The sequence below is a fragment of the Corvus brachyrhynchos genome, unplaced genomic scaffold (assembly GCF_000691975.1).
Source record: "Corvus brachyrhynchos isolate BGI_N302 unplaced genomic scaffold, ASM69197v1 scaffold101, whole genome shotgun sequence".
Classification (NCBI taxonomy): Eukaryota; Metazoa; Chordata; class Aves; order Passeriformes; family Corvidae; genus Corvus; species Corvus brachyrhynchos.
In genome coordinates this window covers 8,008,473-8,023,705 of record NW_008237239.1, presented here as the reverse complement: position 1 = coordinate 8,023,705, position 15,233 = coordinate 8,008,473, and the positions used below count along the sequence as shown (strand labels likewise).

General features: G+C 44.5%; 1 long non-coding RNA gene across 12 annotated transcripts in view; it reads right to left on the bottom strand.

Moving 5' to 3' along the window:
* Positions 1–15,233, bottom strand: part of LOC108445578 — a 46,192-nt gene that overhangs the window by 24,821 nt on the left and 6,138 nt on the right. For 2 of the 12 annotated variants that reach the window (XR_001860482.1, XR_001860484.1), the window contains exon 4: positions 6,802–6,866. The exons of the other annotated variants lie outside the window; for them this stretch is intronic. This is a non-coding gene — a long non-coding RNA (uncharacterized LOC108445578). The remainder of the gene's footprint in view (positions 1–6,801; positions 6,867–15,233) is intronic. 12 annotated transcript variants of the gene reach the window in all.

Here is a 15,233-nt window from a genome sequence, read left to right as displayed (position 1 = left end):
GGCAGAGCCCCGGCCCAGCAGCGCCGACACTCAGCACCACGCCCTGAGATGAGGAGCAGCGGCACGGGACAAACCTAGGGGGCCATGGCCTTGGCCTTTGAGCAGGTGGTTATCTGCGATTTTTCTGGGGGATTAGGTTGTATCTGCTCATTACGGTAATCTACCACCCTGACCACTGAAGCTCCCTGAGCTCCCAAATGTCCTGGCCCCAGGTGACCCCACCTGGCCCTCTGTGAACCCCTTCCATCCACCACACACACCTTGTGTTCAGCAGCTCCATGTACCATCAGCCTTTAGCAACATGCATAGAACTGTTGTCCTGCCAAGACCTTTTCCTTCCAAAGGAGACCCATTTCCCCCCCACCCCTTTATCCATTCAGCTTAAAGAAATAAAAGGAAATAAAGGAAAATAAGGGGATTGTGAAATTACACATTTATCACCTGCACATTTGTGTGGGGGAAAATATTCTCACCCAGCACCACTCACACTTCCACGCTGTTTTAAAGGTACTATGCTTGACCCTGTGGGGAGCTGATAGTACATTTTGTACTGCCAGCTTACTACAGCACCTAACTCCGGGCAGTGCTGCAACACTGCAGTTATTCCGTTCACGTGTGCCTGCACAGGCAGGTGCACACGCTGAGTGTAAAACACAGCTGTATTCTTAAAACAAACATGTTCAAATTGCGTCATATTAACAGAGTATCTTTTGGCTTGAAGAAAGAGCCACCTATTTTATATCCCTTATCAATCATGATATCTAAATTTGGAGCATCCAGGTAGCATACTCACTGATGTCTCAGTCAGCTCCTGTGTTTTCATTTTGACAGTATTTTTCAACCCCAACACCAAGTAGAGAAGCAATTCATGATCCGACTTGTTAAAAACAAGAGCAATTGCTCATGTACCCTGTGCAGCAGAGCTGCCACCCCACTGGGGACAGCCTGACAGCCTGCAGCCCCTGTGCAGGCAAGGGAGCACAATTGCATGTCCCTAATACTGTCACACCAGTCTCATTATTTGGGGACAGGCTTTTCTGCATGGACAGCATTTGGGGTTTTTTGTTGTAAAAGAAGAGAAATGGCTAAAATATCAGTCTTCCCAAAAGCTGTCAATAATAATAATAATAATAACAATAATAATAATAACTCAAATAAATCAACTTGTTTTGGTTTTCTATATAAGGGCATGCTGAACTATCAAAGGACGATAGTGTTCTCTCTTCCAAAGAGAGACAGGTGATGACTCTTCCCATATCTCACGTTATATAGGGTTATTCATATCCTAATACTTGTGCTACGTATGTATGCTTTAATGTCCTTTTTGAAATGGTGCAATTGAAGCTCTAATTGGGGTGGCCAAACCCTCTGTGCTGTTTCAGTCCGTGCTCACGTAACATCACAAACTCAGCAGGGTTGTCCTGCATTTAGACTGCTTTAAGAAACTTTGGTTCCCATTTTTCGTGCTGTCCTGTCTTTCCCCCACTTGCACCTTGGCACAGGGAGCAAACAGAGCAGCACAGGCTGTAGTGTGCTCCTATACTTAATTCCCTGAGCACAAAGCAAAGATGCAAGAGCCCAGAGCAAGGATCTGTCCTGAAAGAGATTGATATGGAATTTGTCACCAGATAGAGGAAGCTGCAGAGTTTGGGGTTTTTTGTACCCTGCAGGAGCTCTGAATCAAAATATCTAGAAAAAGTGCAATTCAGTAAAAATTAGATCATCCTTTTCATCATTGTTTTCATCTCCTGAATCCTTGCAATAGCTTTAGCATTTTGGAAAGAGCTTCACTGAGAGGCAAAGAGGTTTTGTCCTGAGGAGCCACTGCCCAGCAAGGGTAGATCTCCTTCTGTCACCTCCAGGCAGCAGATCCATGCCACCCCACATCCTGGCATCCCCTGACCCTGCGTCCAGAGGACCCGCTATAAAACACTTCAGCAGTTCACACAGGCATCGGCATCTGCCTGAGCCCAGACATCCAAGAAGCACCAGGAACAGCAGACATTGCAATGTTTAAATGTGCTAACAAATAAAACAATGCATGGCAGCAATGTTCCAACTGAAAGGTAAAACTCACAGCTGGAGCAGGCTGGAGGGTGGTGGCTCTGTGCACATTGCAGACTCCATCCTGCTGAGAGGGGACTTGGCAGCTGCCTGTGCCTCTCCTGTGGGGGTCAGCTCAGACCTGCCCGTGGCAGAAGGGATGCCACACAGCCTGGCCCTCCCCCCTGCCACCAAGGCAAGCTACAGCTGCCCCTGCCTTCACTGACTGCATTATTTCCAGCCATTAAAGCATTGCTCTGCAGGCACAGATTTTCATGTCAGAATCTAGGAGCTACAGAATAACCCTACAAACCAAATTATATGGCTGAGACCCCCTTTCCCCACCAGGGCAGAAACAATTTTGATCCCATTTGTCCTCTAGCACTCTTTTCCTACAGGTGAGTGACCCACAGTGCTTCACCACAATTAACCATGGCCGCAGCTTTTAGTAGCAATTTGTTTTCAATTACCTCCTTCAGGCAAATCTGAATGATTACCACCAGTTTTTTCAAATTTCTTTCTGCTGCAAAGTCTGCATCAAAGTCTTCAAAACGCATCAACTGTTGATCCCGCAATATTCCAAAGAAAGCATCGGTTGCCCCCGGTGGAAACCAGGGTAGCCCAAACCCTGTGTTGCTTTGCCTGGCACACATCCATGGGCACGGACAGAGATTTCTCCCCAGTGAGAAGCGCAGGTCTGAGTGCCACAGGGCCACCCTGGTGTGAGCCCTGCTAAGTCCAGGGCAAGTGCACACCTACTAACAAAATCACTGTTGCCTGGGGTTGCAGGGCCAGCAGGCAAGTGGCAGCAGCTCCTGTCCCAGCTGAGCCCTCTGGGGTGCTGACTGCTCCCAGAGCAAAGGGTGCTCACACAGGCTTGGGCACGTGCTGCCCTCCAGCCCTGCAGCATCACCACCACTCTAAGGTAGCAGGGACCAGACTTAAGCTGATCCTAACAGTAGTTCTTCCAAGGTAGGGAAATGAAGAAAGGAAACTGCAGCGCACTGTGGATCCTAATTGCATTTGCTCTGCAGGCTCTGAAATGTCAGTCAAACAAATACGCCATTGCCTTTACTGCTCTGCAGTTGCCATTTACTATTTTACTGGGAAATTGTCCAGGAAAGGGATACTACCTAGAAGGGACCATTATGCTAGCACTAGAAACCAGCAATATTTCTGAACAACCCCATGGGCCCATTATCTGTTCCTACACTGCGGAAAGACAAGAAGAGCAAGAGTGAGCCAATTTGTGTTTGTGGTAGCAATTGCAGCAGTAGAGGGGATGGAGACAGCCCAGGACCCAGCGGGCACATCTGAACTGGTGCACGCTCTGGAGCTGTGACAATTCACACCAGAGAAGAGCATGATTCCGTGAGTGAAGAAGAAAAAAAAAAACATCTTAAAATGAGCTCTTTTATGAGCCTGAGTTTCATTATGCAACTTTATCAGAGTTTATGAGGACCAGAGTAAACAATATGAAGACGCAGAACATGCCCACTCTCCAGCTCTATCAGTCCACAAACCCATTAATTTCCAGGACATGCAGAGACCATGGGCCAGATGGGTTTGCTGAAGTGACGAACCCCCTTTCTCTGGGAACAGCTCCACTAAAACCCTCACTTTATCTCTGGCAATGCCTCCTGCCCTCCAGAGAGCTCAATTCCTGCTATAGGCAGCTCCTTGATATTTAACTACCACACTGCTAGATTTGGAGTGAGTGATTGAGATATTTAATAAGCAGAATCATTCTGAATCACCCCATTTTACCAGTACTTTATTTCTCCTCCAAGTCAAAAATGCATTAACAAGGGGTACTCAGCCCACTTCTGCTTACTGTAATTCCCCACCCACTCCCCACAAAGAAACAGATTTACCTAGACTAGATCCCACTGACTTCTAAGCAAAGCTCAGTCTGTCTGTCCTTCCCTCTCTTCAGATAGTTCATCCCAGAGGGCAGCCTCAGACCTACTTATATATTCAACCTCTGTGGGCAGGGTAAGCAGGGGCTGTGCCCAGCACAGGTGAGGAGGAAACCATCCATGGCCAAAAGAGGCAGCTCCCACCTCCCTGGAAATCAGCTTAGCCAGGAAAACTGTGCCCTTCACACCAGCACCTGTGGAGGCTCACTGTTTGCAGAAGGTTCAGCAACCATTTCATTTCTGACATTTTTTGGGTTTCAACACATTGTCTCTGGCCCTGAAAGCATAAGTGGATCAATGCTCGATTAAGCTCTTGTGTCAGGGCACCCTGTCCCTGGTACTGGGGCAGCCCTAACAAGGCCACAGAGTGTCCTGCAAGCAGGGGACAGGGATGGGGTCACCACCAGCAGTGCTGTGGCTGCTGTCTGGCACAGGGACGGCTGTTCTGCTGTGGTCTGCCGGCTGCGTTCTCTGCCTCACAGGGATGTACACCATGAGCATTCAGTCCCTACCTTATTCTTTGCATACTTTTTTGGCTCTAGGTATATTTTCTGCAGACATACAAACTGAATGAATGCTATTTTTTTAATCATATTAAACAAAACAAGTGTCATCTTTTATCACCCCTTTGTCTCTCAGATTGGATTTCTTCAATTCACATGGGTTACACATTTTCATAAACCACATTGCTGCAGTAAGCTGTGTTTGAATCATCATTTAGAGAAGTGAAGATTTAATTTCATGGTGGAATTAAGGTTGACATTTCCTTTTTATTTACACTACACCAAGGATTAATAAGGCTACTATAACCTTAATCTTTGATAGCTCAACAATAGAATACTCCGGGATTACCGCAAAAGCTGGATTTTAACTCTTTTAATCCCATTATTGTTGATAACCTTATCAACACTGTGCTCCACCACAGAGGTGGAGTGGAAGGATCTCAGACTCTGAAATTCCTTACCATGGAGCAACACTCATAGTTTAAACAGAACAGCCAGAGACAGTTGCTTGGTTGATGCCTGCAGTGAGGTTCACAGTTTGCAGTAGGGCTGCAATGCTGGTTTTAAGCGCCTTGTCAGAGATCTTTGCCAAGAAAAACATTGGTCCAGTGGCATATGTTGGCGGAGCAATGCAAGGTTGCTCTAATTCCCTTACTTTGTTTTTCCCTCCTCCCATGCGACAACTACTCCAAGAATCAGACTGGCAGTCTGGCAAGTTGAGATCCAGAAACTTACTGCTAATTACCATGTTTACAATTCCCAACCTGTCTGTTGGTGCCAACAATCAAACTGCATCCTCTTGAGTGCACCAAAAGACACTTCCTGGCAGTAGTTTCCTAAGGTTCCAGGCTGGCTACATTAATTACTGTTAACTTAATTTTTGCGTATTGAAAAGCAGCTTTAATTAGCAATTCCATGGATCAAAATCATCCTTTTACGAGTTTCAAGGAATAGCAGCTCAACTTAAAGACTACTTACCAACCTACGAGTCTTTGATTTGGAAACACAAGTGGTAGTAAATTTATATGTGGCCTGATAAATAAGGTAGGCAGAGGTTTAATAAAAATTGCACCAGGAAACGAAAGGTTATGCCTTCCCTTTGAAGTAAAAGAAGCAGCTCTTAAAAGGCAGGTTGGATATATTTTATCATCCTCAGTAAACATTTGACTGCACAGAATAAACTACATTCTGATGGTATATCACTGAATCAAAGTATTTAATAAATTAAAAGAAAAAGCATGTATTTTATGAATTCAGTGAAAGAGAGCCCAAACTCAAATAGCTGCAGGGCAGAGCCTGAGCAGAGAGGATCCCATTTGTGCCCTGTGAGTCCTAGCCTGAGACTCCTGAAGGCCATCTGACTACTCAGTTGGGATCCCTTTTTGTTGAGCACATGCTTCAACCCCGCTGGAGTCAGCAGAGCCCACAGGGCTGAGCAGTATCTGGGAACTGGCTGCCTGCTAAAGGTCTGTGCCCACAGCCATGCCTGCAGAGCCCACCCAATGCCCACAACTCCCTCTCACAGCAATACATTTCTAACCTGGATTTTCCATGGCAATGGGATTCAGTCTCCATGATGGGGCCTTTAAAACAATCAGTTGCTGAGAACTGCACTACATCGGCTCTCTGAAGATGTTTTCCTCTGTTCTCTGGCTGGTGTGAAGCTAAAAGACTGAGAGCAGGGCTAGCCTGAGCTCTGCCCCGATGTAACTTGGTGCTCCTGGGGTGGACGGGCTGCTGGCTGCAGCACAAGGCTGCTCTTGGTCAGTGCTGCCCAACACTCTGGCAGCATGTGGACGCTGCTGCAGCCAACGCCTGGCTGTGCTGAGGCTGCAGTCAGTCTCATCTCTTAGGGGCAGTTTGGTGTGTCACAAGCATCTGAACATGGACAGTTTTAAGAGGACCCTGCATTCAGACTAGAGCAGCACCATGCCCATATCTGCTTATAATAACACTGGTCCTCCCTGTAAAGAGAGGCCTCGGGGTCTGATTTTAGGCCCCTTTTTCTGAAAACTTGGTCTAACTGGTGCTGTAACAGGCCAGAGTGAGACTGTCTTTTCTGCCCTGCAGCAGATTCTCCACCATCTTACCAAAACCCAAGACACCAACCAACTTCCCTGCTCTCCTGACAGTGTTTCACAGGCTGCCAGCCACTGCCAGGCTCCTGCTCTTGCACCACAATCCTAATCTGTGAGATTCCAGTGGGCTACTAAGGAAAAGATAACCCAGGGCAAGACTCAGGTGTATGAAAAGCAGTGTGGGGTAGGGGAAATAGAGCCAAAGCAGGGAGTAAGCCAAGGAGACAGACATTAAAATCAACAGGCATTTTAACTTACAGGGGAAGAAGGGAAGGAAAATGAATCAGTGCTCCCAGAGGAGGCAGTCTGAATCTACTCAGATCCTAAAGCAAGAGAGTGGAAACAAGCATTTAAGAGCAGTTCATTTATACAAGGCATACTGAATATACTGAGCAAACTACCAAAGGAGGCAATAAACCTGCATCTTGGAGAATGGTCTAAAAGGAGTTAGATTGGCACTTTAGAGCAAAGAAATATTTGAGGCTGCAAAGGCAAGCAGCAGTACACGGAGACACGTGGACACAGCTCACGTGGCCCACGCTATTGACGTGTTTTCCCTTCCCAACCCAGCCTGCTCAGCTTGATTACTTACATCTTGTGTAACTTACATAGTCTAAAGAGAGTCGGCCAATTTCCACTCAATTTATAATTTAGCAACCAGAGGAGCTTGATTCTTCTAATTTACATAAAACATACATAAAACTGAAAACAAAATAGCTTTAGAGCATATGGGCAAAGTACACAAGAGCCACAGAGGAAAGCAGGAGTGGAGAAGGATATGGAGCAAAAGCACTGTCTGGATTATGCTTTGCTAAGGGCTTCTAAGTGCCTTATTTATGACAAATATCTCACAGACAAACAAGTTTTCATCATCACAGACACGCGTTGGTGGACAATCAGCACACAGACCTACCTAACCAACGCCATAACGCTGGAGCGGGCTTTTTTACTGCATCTTTCTTTTTCTAGGTAAAGAAATATTGTTGAAAATCTTCTGCAACCATATGGCAAGACGGCACCAGAGTGTATCAAGGTAGAACTGCCTTCCTCCCGTTCCCTCTTGGACATCTCCTTTTCTCATGAAGAAAGGCAGGGAGCTCTCACGCTGTGGGTAAACCGAAGTCAGCATTCAGCTTCCCAGGAAGCAGCAACGGGGCTGCACTCTTGTGACCATTTCTCCTGCATTCCTCCTCCATGACTGCTGGGTTCTGGCAGAGCCAGCAAAGGCATTCTCTGAGAGGAGACACCACCTGCCAAGTGTGGAAGCTGGTATTCCTCCCATGGCATGGTAGGCTCCAAATCGTGCCTCTCTTCCCCATTTGCCTGAGGAGTCATCCTGGGTACTAACAATAGACTCCATGGAGGCTGGTGGAGCTCAGGCTGCCTCACCAACTTCTGTCTGAATTCAGTCATTTCCAGTGAGCAATGTATAAATAGATGCTGCCTCATTATTGATGTATCTTGTGCAAAGGGTTTAGCCAGGGATGAAGCTTGCCTGCTTTCCTTTTATGGATGAAAAGCGGGATCCCATAGCCTTTATGTGAGATCTCTGCACATGTCAATCAAACCACACCAGGAGGAAGACTCTGTGCTCTTAGGTCCATGTTAAATGGCAGCCATGCGGCCACAAGAAAAGTCCTTGGGAACAAAATGCAGCTTTGCACGTGTGTGCATCTGTGTATAGGCACATTTAAAAATATGCACAACAAAACCAAATGAAAAAGGAATTCTAATGGTTGCAGCCTAATTTTTCTATTCCTTTTCAAATCTCAAGATCAGGCTGTAGTCTGGGCTACTCTGACACAAATCTCATTTGACATCGTTATAAACCACTGATTTGCACTAATGGAAGAGTTAGCCTCTGATTTAGGAAGCAGACCTTAGTGGCTGGCCCAAGCCTGAGCCTCTCAGCCCTGCAGTCTGGCTGTAGCCCATTGATACTTGCCAGCTAAATTTGATCATGAAATCCAGTGAAGGCGAGCTATCGATATTTCAGAAAGCCATTCCTCACACTTCTGGGCAGCAAACGGCCCATCACTAAGAAGGCCAGACCCTTGTCAGCATGAGCTGACTTATATGAAATGAAACACTGACCTCACTGCTAGCTCCAGTGTTAATCTCAGAAGAGAGATTTTATTAGAGAAAGCAGAGCTACTCTTCTGAGCCTCTCTATGGGGCACACATTTAAGTTTTGCATCCAAGAAACATGGAATACTTAAAATAGAGTTGCATTTGGTAAAAAATAAAACCTGAAAACTCCGGATAGGTATTGTGTGTGTGGATTTCTTTATTTGATTTGTTTCCCTTGCATTTCTCATCATGCCCATTTCAGCATCCTTTCCCTCGCTGGAGTTTTTCATCCCCCGGTACCAGGGAGGCTGGAGCAGAGTGAGCAGCACCGCCTCACTGCAGCTCCAGCAAAAGAAAATTAAACATGTCTGTGTTCATCTCTAACCAAGGGTCTGGACTGGCCCTGTCTGCTTTGCTGGTAAGAATTTACACAGACAGAAATGACAAGCATCTAAACAAGAGGAGCAAAAGGGAGTGGGTTTGGCTCTTGCTTCATAGAGCAGGACTTGCAGATCCAGTTTTCATCAAGGGGCTCTTTGAACAACCAAAGGCAAATGGATTTATGTTATCACATGTGCGACAGCCACATGATGTCACAACACAAAAAAGGACAATGAGCAGTCAAAAAGAAAAGGATTGTACTGAAACCTTGAAAGTAATTATGTTATTGTGTTCTGCATAACTCATACCCTCGCAAACATGCAGGGAAAAAGGTCTTTTTCTTAAAAATGGAAAAATCACCACCTCTTAAACTGAGGTCTGAGAAAGTTTCCACTGCTCTCCTCTATAGTTCAAGATATTGAGAAGAAGAAATTAGGAGATTAAATCATCCTGACATTTCTAAAATAAAACACATTGAGAAAGAAAATCCCTTCAATCCCCTCAAATCTTTTGCATGTGTTGTAAACAGGAAGGAGGACAGTGAGGCAGCGGAGGAAAGTAGGGGAACAAGAAACAGTTTTTACCATAGCGGTCATTTTGAACAACCAGAGCATCAAGACTGTAATAACAGTTGCTCCAGTAAAACAGAAAGCAATAAACTGTGTAACAGAAGAATGTTTCATGGAAACTTGATGAAGAGGTAATACAAAATGCATTTTTCTTGGAGTAACCAGGTAAGTTATCTCCTGAAGAATGATTGTTAAAGGAAGAGTTTCCAGATGGTGGGAAGCATTAGTGCATCAACCCTCACTGCTCTTACTATTTGCCACCTAAATTAAAGAAATAAAATAAATCCTTAATAATGCAGTAACTAGTGATGCCTTTTTATTTCAATTTTTATCAGCGTCTTGTTAGGAGAATGTGAATACTTGCACAGCTATTACTATCAGATAATCTAAAAGTAGTCATATGAAATCTACATTATCTTATGAAATCTACATTATCTATGTAAATGCCTCTGTAAGATGCAGTGAGATGGTTCTTTTTTTGGTAACAGGCTGCACAATTGCATGCTGTACTGTTCTGGTTCAGAATGTTCCTCTTTCTCCAATTAGAGAAGACCAGTCCCATGTTGATCACTTTATCTTTGATTTCCAGTGATTTAAAAGATTGGTTTGACCTGTGATCATAAATAAACGTTGTGATATTGTCCTGATTTAGTAAGGGAACCGCTAATATTCCAAACAAGGTTATGAATCAGCAATTGTTAATATTAAAGTCAGCTATGTTTTTCCAACATTTCATGCCTCATGCAATAATGTGAAAGGGGGGTACACTGCGTGCAACTCAGATGAGCTGATACAGAACAATACGGTGGTGACAATTGACCCCAAAGCAGATAAAAGATCTACTTTATCTGAAATACTCTTGAGTAGTTTGGAAAGTATAAGTTACCTATTGTGGGCCTAGCTCTTTCTTTCTAGTGGTATAAAGTGTTGAAAAATTATCGGAGCCATTTCAGCTCTGTGGAGCTGAGTTGCAACAGTCAGAGGCAAGGAGGCCTCCCCAGATGGCTTTCCATCCCTGGTGGGGTGAATACTGCCTGCTGTGTCTTGGCCAAGTTAATTTTACATCTCCCAGGCAAGAGCTTTCCTGCCTGAAGATTTCTCTGTTGCTTTATATCATCCCCACTGGCTAGAGGGGTATTGGGTTCACTGAAAGGAAATGTTTCTTGATAGCCACACTGCATCCGTGCATAATTTCTAGGTCTATTTGCACACACCAGGCTACACTGCTTTCCTGCAGACAGGAGAAATTCTGAACCCCCTGAAATCAATGGAAAATTCCCACTGGTTTTTGCAGAAGAACAATTTCAAAAGCAGGATACTCATTTCATTTATCTATACGGGCATTATTATGTAATTTTGGCTAGGTATGTATATTAATAAACTGCCTTTCAGCTATATATTCAGGGCTCTTATTTTTCCCATCAATCAACCGCCTCTAGTTTCTGGAACATTTCACCCAGTTTTTTGTTGGCTGCTTATAACTAGATACTGTTTTTCCAGGAAGCAAACTACCAAACGTGTGTGATGTTCCAGCCCTGGTTTCAACATTTCTGGTGCATACTTCCAGCGCCACACTGCGATATCTCCTCACCTACAGTCCCTGGTGCCTCACCTCTCCTCTGCCCTCTGACTCTGAAAAGCTGGGTCACATCTCCCTTCTACCATTACTTCCTGAACTCTTCTCTTTACCTTCCTCAAAATCCTCTCTGTCCTTTGAAGTCAGACTCTTTCCATCACCTCTATGAATTCTGGCTTGTTTTTTCACTTTTAGACTACTTATTTTTGGCCTGTCATTTAAATTTCTTTTGAGTCATTGTTATTATCGAGCCAACATTTATAAATAGCTCTATGCATTGCAGGTATGTGATAATCAAGTCCTTTGATTTTTGAGCAATTCAGTTACTAAATGATAGCAATAAAAAGCATGTAATCATCATGGGCGTTAGCCCAGGAAATGTTTCTACCATTAAAGCTTTCAGGAGGTAGATGATGATTCTGGTAAAAATTTATGGTTCTTAATAATCAGTGTTATGATTTACCTTTACAACACTAAATGGTGAGGTGTCATAACAGCTACGGGTAATACCTGGGGGCGATACTTTTCAGAAAAATAGTAATCTATTAAAAGGAAGAGAAGAAAAAGCCTTTTGTGTACATAAAGACATTATTTATTTTAAAAAAATGCATAAAAATCCAGTTGTGTATATTACTGCTAATGTGATGTAGAAAGGCAGAGAAAAAGGCTAGTTAGCTTATTCTTACAGCTGCAAAGTATGTGTAGAGCTGTGTGGATATTACTGTTTTCAGTTTCCTCAAGAAAACCCTATGAACACTAGAAGCCACCTAAATTAACACGAAAGACAATAACTTGTCATGGGAAGAAAGTCTACACTCCCCTCAAAATCATATGTAGTCTTAAAAGCAGAAAGCAAGCAGAATTGAGCCCAAGGAAAAACATCTGCATAACCGTACATATCTACATGCAACACTGTGGGCATTTATTTTAGGCAAATTTGCCGCAGCAAGAGGAACACAGGTCATAAATACGCACTGCAACAGCATGGTCCCTGCTGAGGTGAGTGGGTGTTGTGCCTCTGTCAGGTCTGAGAGAATGGGGCTTTTCTACTATGCTCTAGCCTCTCCTCAGAGAGGGCGGCATGTGTGTGTATATATTCCATTCAGGGATATATGCATATATAAGGGCTACAGATTTAAGTATTTCTGGAAAGAGCACCTGAAATCCAATGGCAGTCCTTATCACTTGATTTAGGGTACTGCTAAGCAGAGAAACGCTTCACGTTATGGGCAGACCCAGGCAGGGCCGTGACCCTGCCTGCACAGGACAGTAGGGAGCAGAACTACTCTTGGTTCTCTCTCTCCCGCCATGGGGCATGATGTGCCCATTGTGCTCGGGGACACAGCCCTTGGGGTAGCTCCCCACTCTGGGAAGGCCCGGGCAGGGGAGGGGACAGCCAGTATCACAGCGTCACCTGCGCTGCACCAGGGCCGCTGCCACACCAGTGTCTGCTCTGCCATTAATGCCTGTGCTGCTCTGGGGGCCCTGGCGTGACAAAGACTTACCTATGGCAGCAGCCTTCGAGGCTACTCCAGTGGAGAAAATTACCAGAGATATAAATCTTCATAGGATTATGGCCTTTAAAGACAAGGCTAAGTTCAAGTAATTATTTCTGGGCTAATTTTTTAATTTAATTTTCTACCAGGATGCAGACTACAAAAACCATTTTAAAACACAAATTTAGCATTCTGAATTAATTAAATATGCCCTCACCAAAATAGCTGTTAATGCACAGCTGGTGCTACCACAAACCTCATTCTATAATGTCCTAGGAAATGCTCATACTGGTACAATTAAACCCCCTTATTTATAAAGTAATTTCTTATTATGTTCCGCTATAAACTTTTAGTGTAATTTTTACCATTAATGAAATATCATTAGACTACTAGAGGCAGGGAGGTTTTAGAGTTATTTTTTTAGCACACGGGATTCACAATTTCTAAAGGAAAAAAAAAGTAGGAAGTGTAGCATTGTAAAAAATCCCGTTCACTAGGGGTCTAATCTTTCCCACAGTGAAATCAATTGGGACTTTGCTATTGCATTGGATAGTAGAATTTGGCCCTAAATATTTTGGATTTAACATGAGCAAGCTTGCTTTCCTGACCAGTCCTGGGGAAGCTATGTGCATTCCCAGGATCAGACCCACAGTACGAGTAGTCACTACCTAGAGGTCTGTTGTTCAGAAAGGACCACTTCTGTCCCTCAATACACACAGACCCCTGGAACTGCTAATGAATGGGGGGAGTCTCTCTGAGATCATGCTATTGGGAAACATCATTCCAAGAGCCCTTATTCTATTGAGCATTTACACAATATTCTAGAATCATTTTGGTGAGCATTCCCAGTATTTCTCCGATCGGATCTTACACTTTCACTCTTTTAACCCACATAGCATAGCAATTCCCAAAAGATTTTAGGGAAGAGAAATCTATAATCATCAAAATGTTAATTTTGACAATGACAAAGAATACATGCATTAAAAATGCATCAGCCCTGTCATTAAGGCATTATTCAGCAAAACCATCTCATCATGCTTTACAGAAAGCAACTAGAAGAAACCAAGTATAAAGAACCATTTGCTAAGCTTGTATTTATGGGTACTAGTCCAATGCATACTACACAAGGTACTCAACCAAGCAAAGAGCAAACAAATCCACATCCATTATGTGATGAAATGGGAACTCCTAATAATAGTCTAAGTCATGACTCAAGGGAAGATGTCAACTAAAAGCTCTGACCAGAGGAAGGTTTGTAATACAAACCTGGATGTTTAAAATAGTGTTTCCATCGCTGTTCCTGCAGCACTTGTGAATGTGGTTGTGTTATGGTGCTGAACTGACTATGATTTAGCAGCTGATCGTGTCTTTTTAAAGCATAATTTAACATTATTTCTGAGGCTGTTGAACATACTAAACTACAAGAAAAAAAATCTGCTTTCAAGTGGTATTAGAGAAACACAAGGATCAGAGTGCTAGCATCAAAGATGTGTCTAAAGAATAACAGATCTGCACGTCTGTTACAACGAGCACTCCACTCACTACTAAAGGCAACAGACTAAGATTCCTTTGGCAGTTGTTGGAAATTATTAAGTAGAACACAGACAGCCTTTCAATCTCTAAGCAAGAGACAGAGAGAAAGACATTCTCCATCATCCCACCTCGCACTCTCAACGATCACCCCACGCCTGGCTTGTCCACATTAAAAATAATTCCTAGCCCCATCATAGCTGAGGTTGGGGAAGGATCCATTCAAAAAGGCTGTCTTATCACAGGACTCCAGATCTTGCTTTAAAATGGCTTCTGATCTAATTCACTTAAGGCTGAAATCTGGTCTCACAATTGTGACTACGTAGCAACAAGACCTGGGATCTTATGGGCATGTGGAGAGGTCTTGAATGGCAAAACACAGGGATGATCACACCCTGCTCCTTTTCTCTGCCAGGCTTGTGGGCAGATGAGTAGGGGAAAAAAGACTGGAACTACGAATGCTATGCCTGGACTTTCCTAAGCACAACATCTGACAGACTGATCAGGCTTTTAACCAAAGCCTGTGCCCTGCTGCTGAGATTGGAGAGTGGGACAGATGCACCTCATCTATGTTAAAGCAATGGGGCATGTCTTGGCCAGTTATGGGAATCAACGCTCCCTTAGTTGTGTCTCCCACCCTTTCAGCTGCAAGTAACATTTGGGGAGTCCTGAGCTCTTAGAAAGGGCACAAATAAGCCACCACCTGAGCTGCAGAAGGGAAAAATCCCCTCAGCTCTGGCCCTGAACACGTGTCTCAACCTGGGGCCTCAGATGCTGACAAGCTCTTCTGGGCGGGAGCTGGTGTGAAGGTGGATTCTTAATCCTGCCCTCACCAGGTTGCAGGGTGAGGATAAGAGAGCAAGAGGGGCATCACTCTCATTGAAAGCAACCGGCCTCAAGCTGCTCCCCAGGAGCGGCCCCGCTGGATGGCCGAACCCCTCCGCAGCCTGGGAAGACGTGCTTCCCCGGGCGTCGGGCGTTCTGCGCCCGTGCGGGGCGTCCCCGGCCTCGCTAGCACGAGGTGCTCGGCATCTCCCCGCCCGCGGGCACCCCCAGCCCCGCACGACT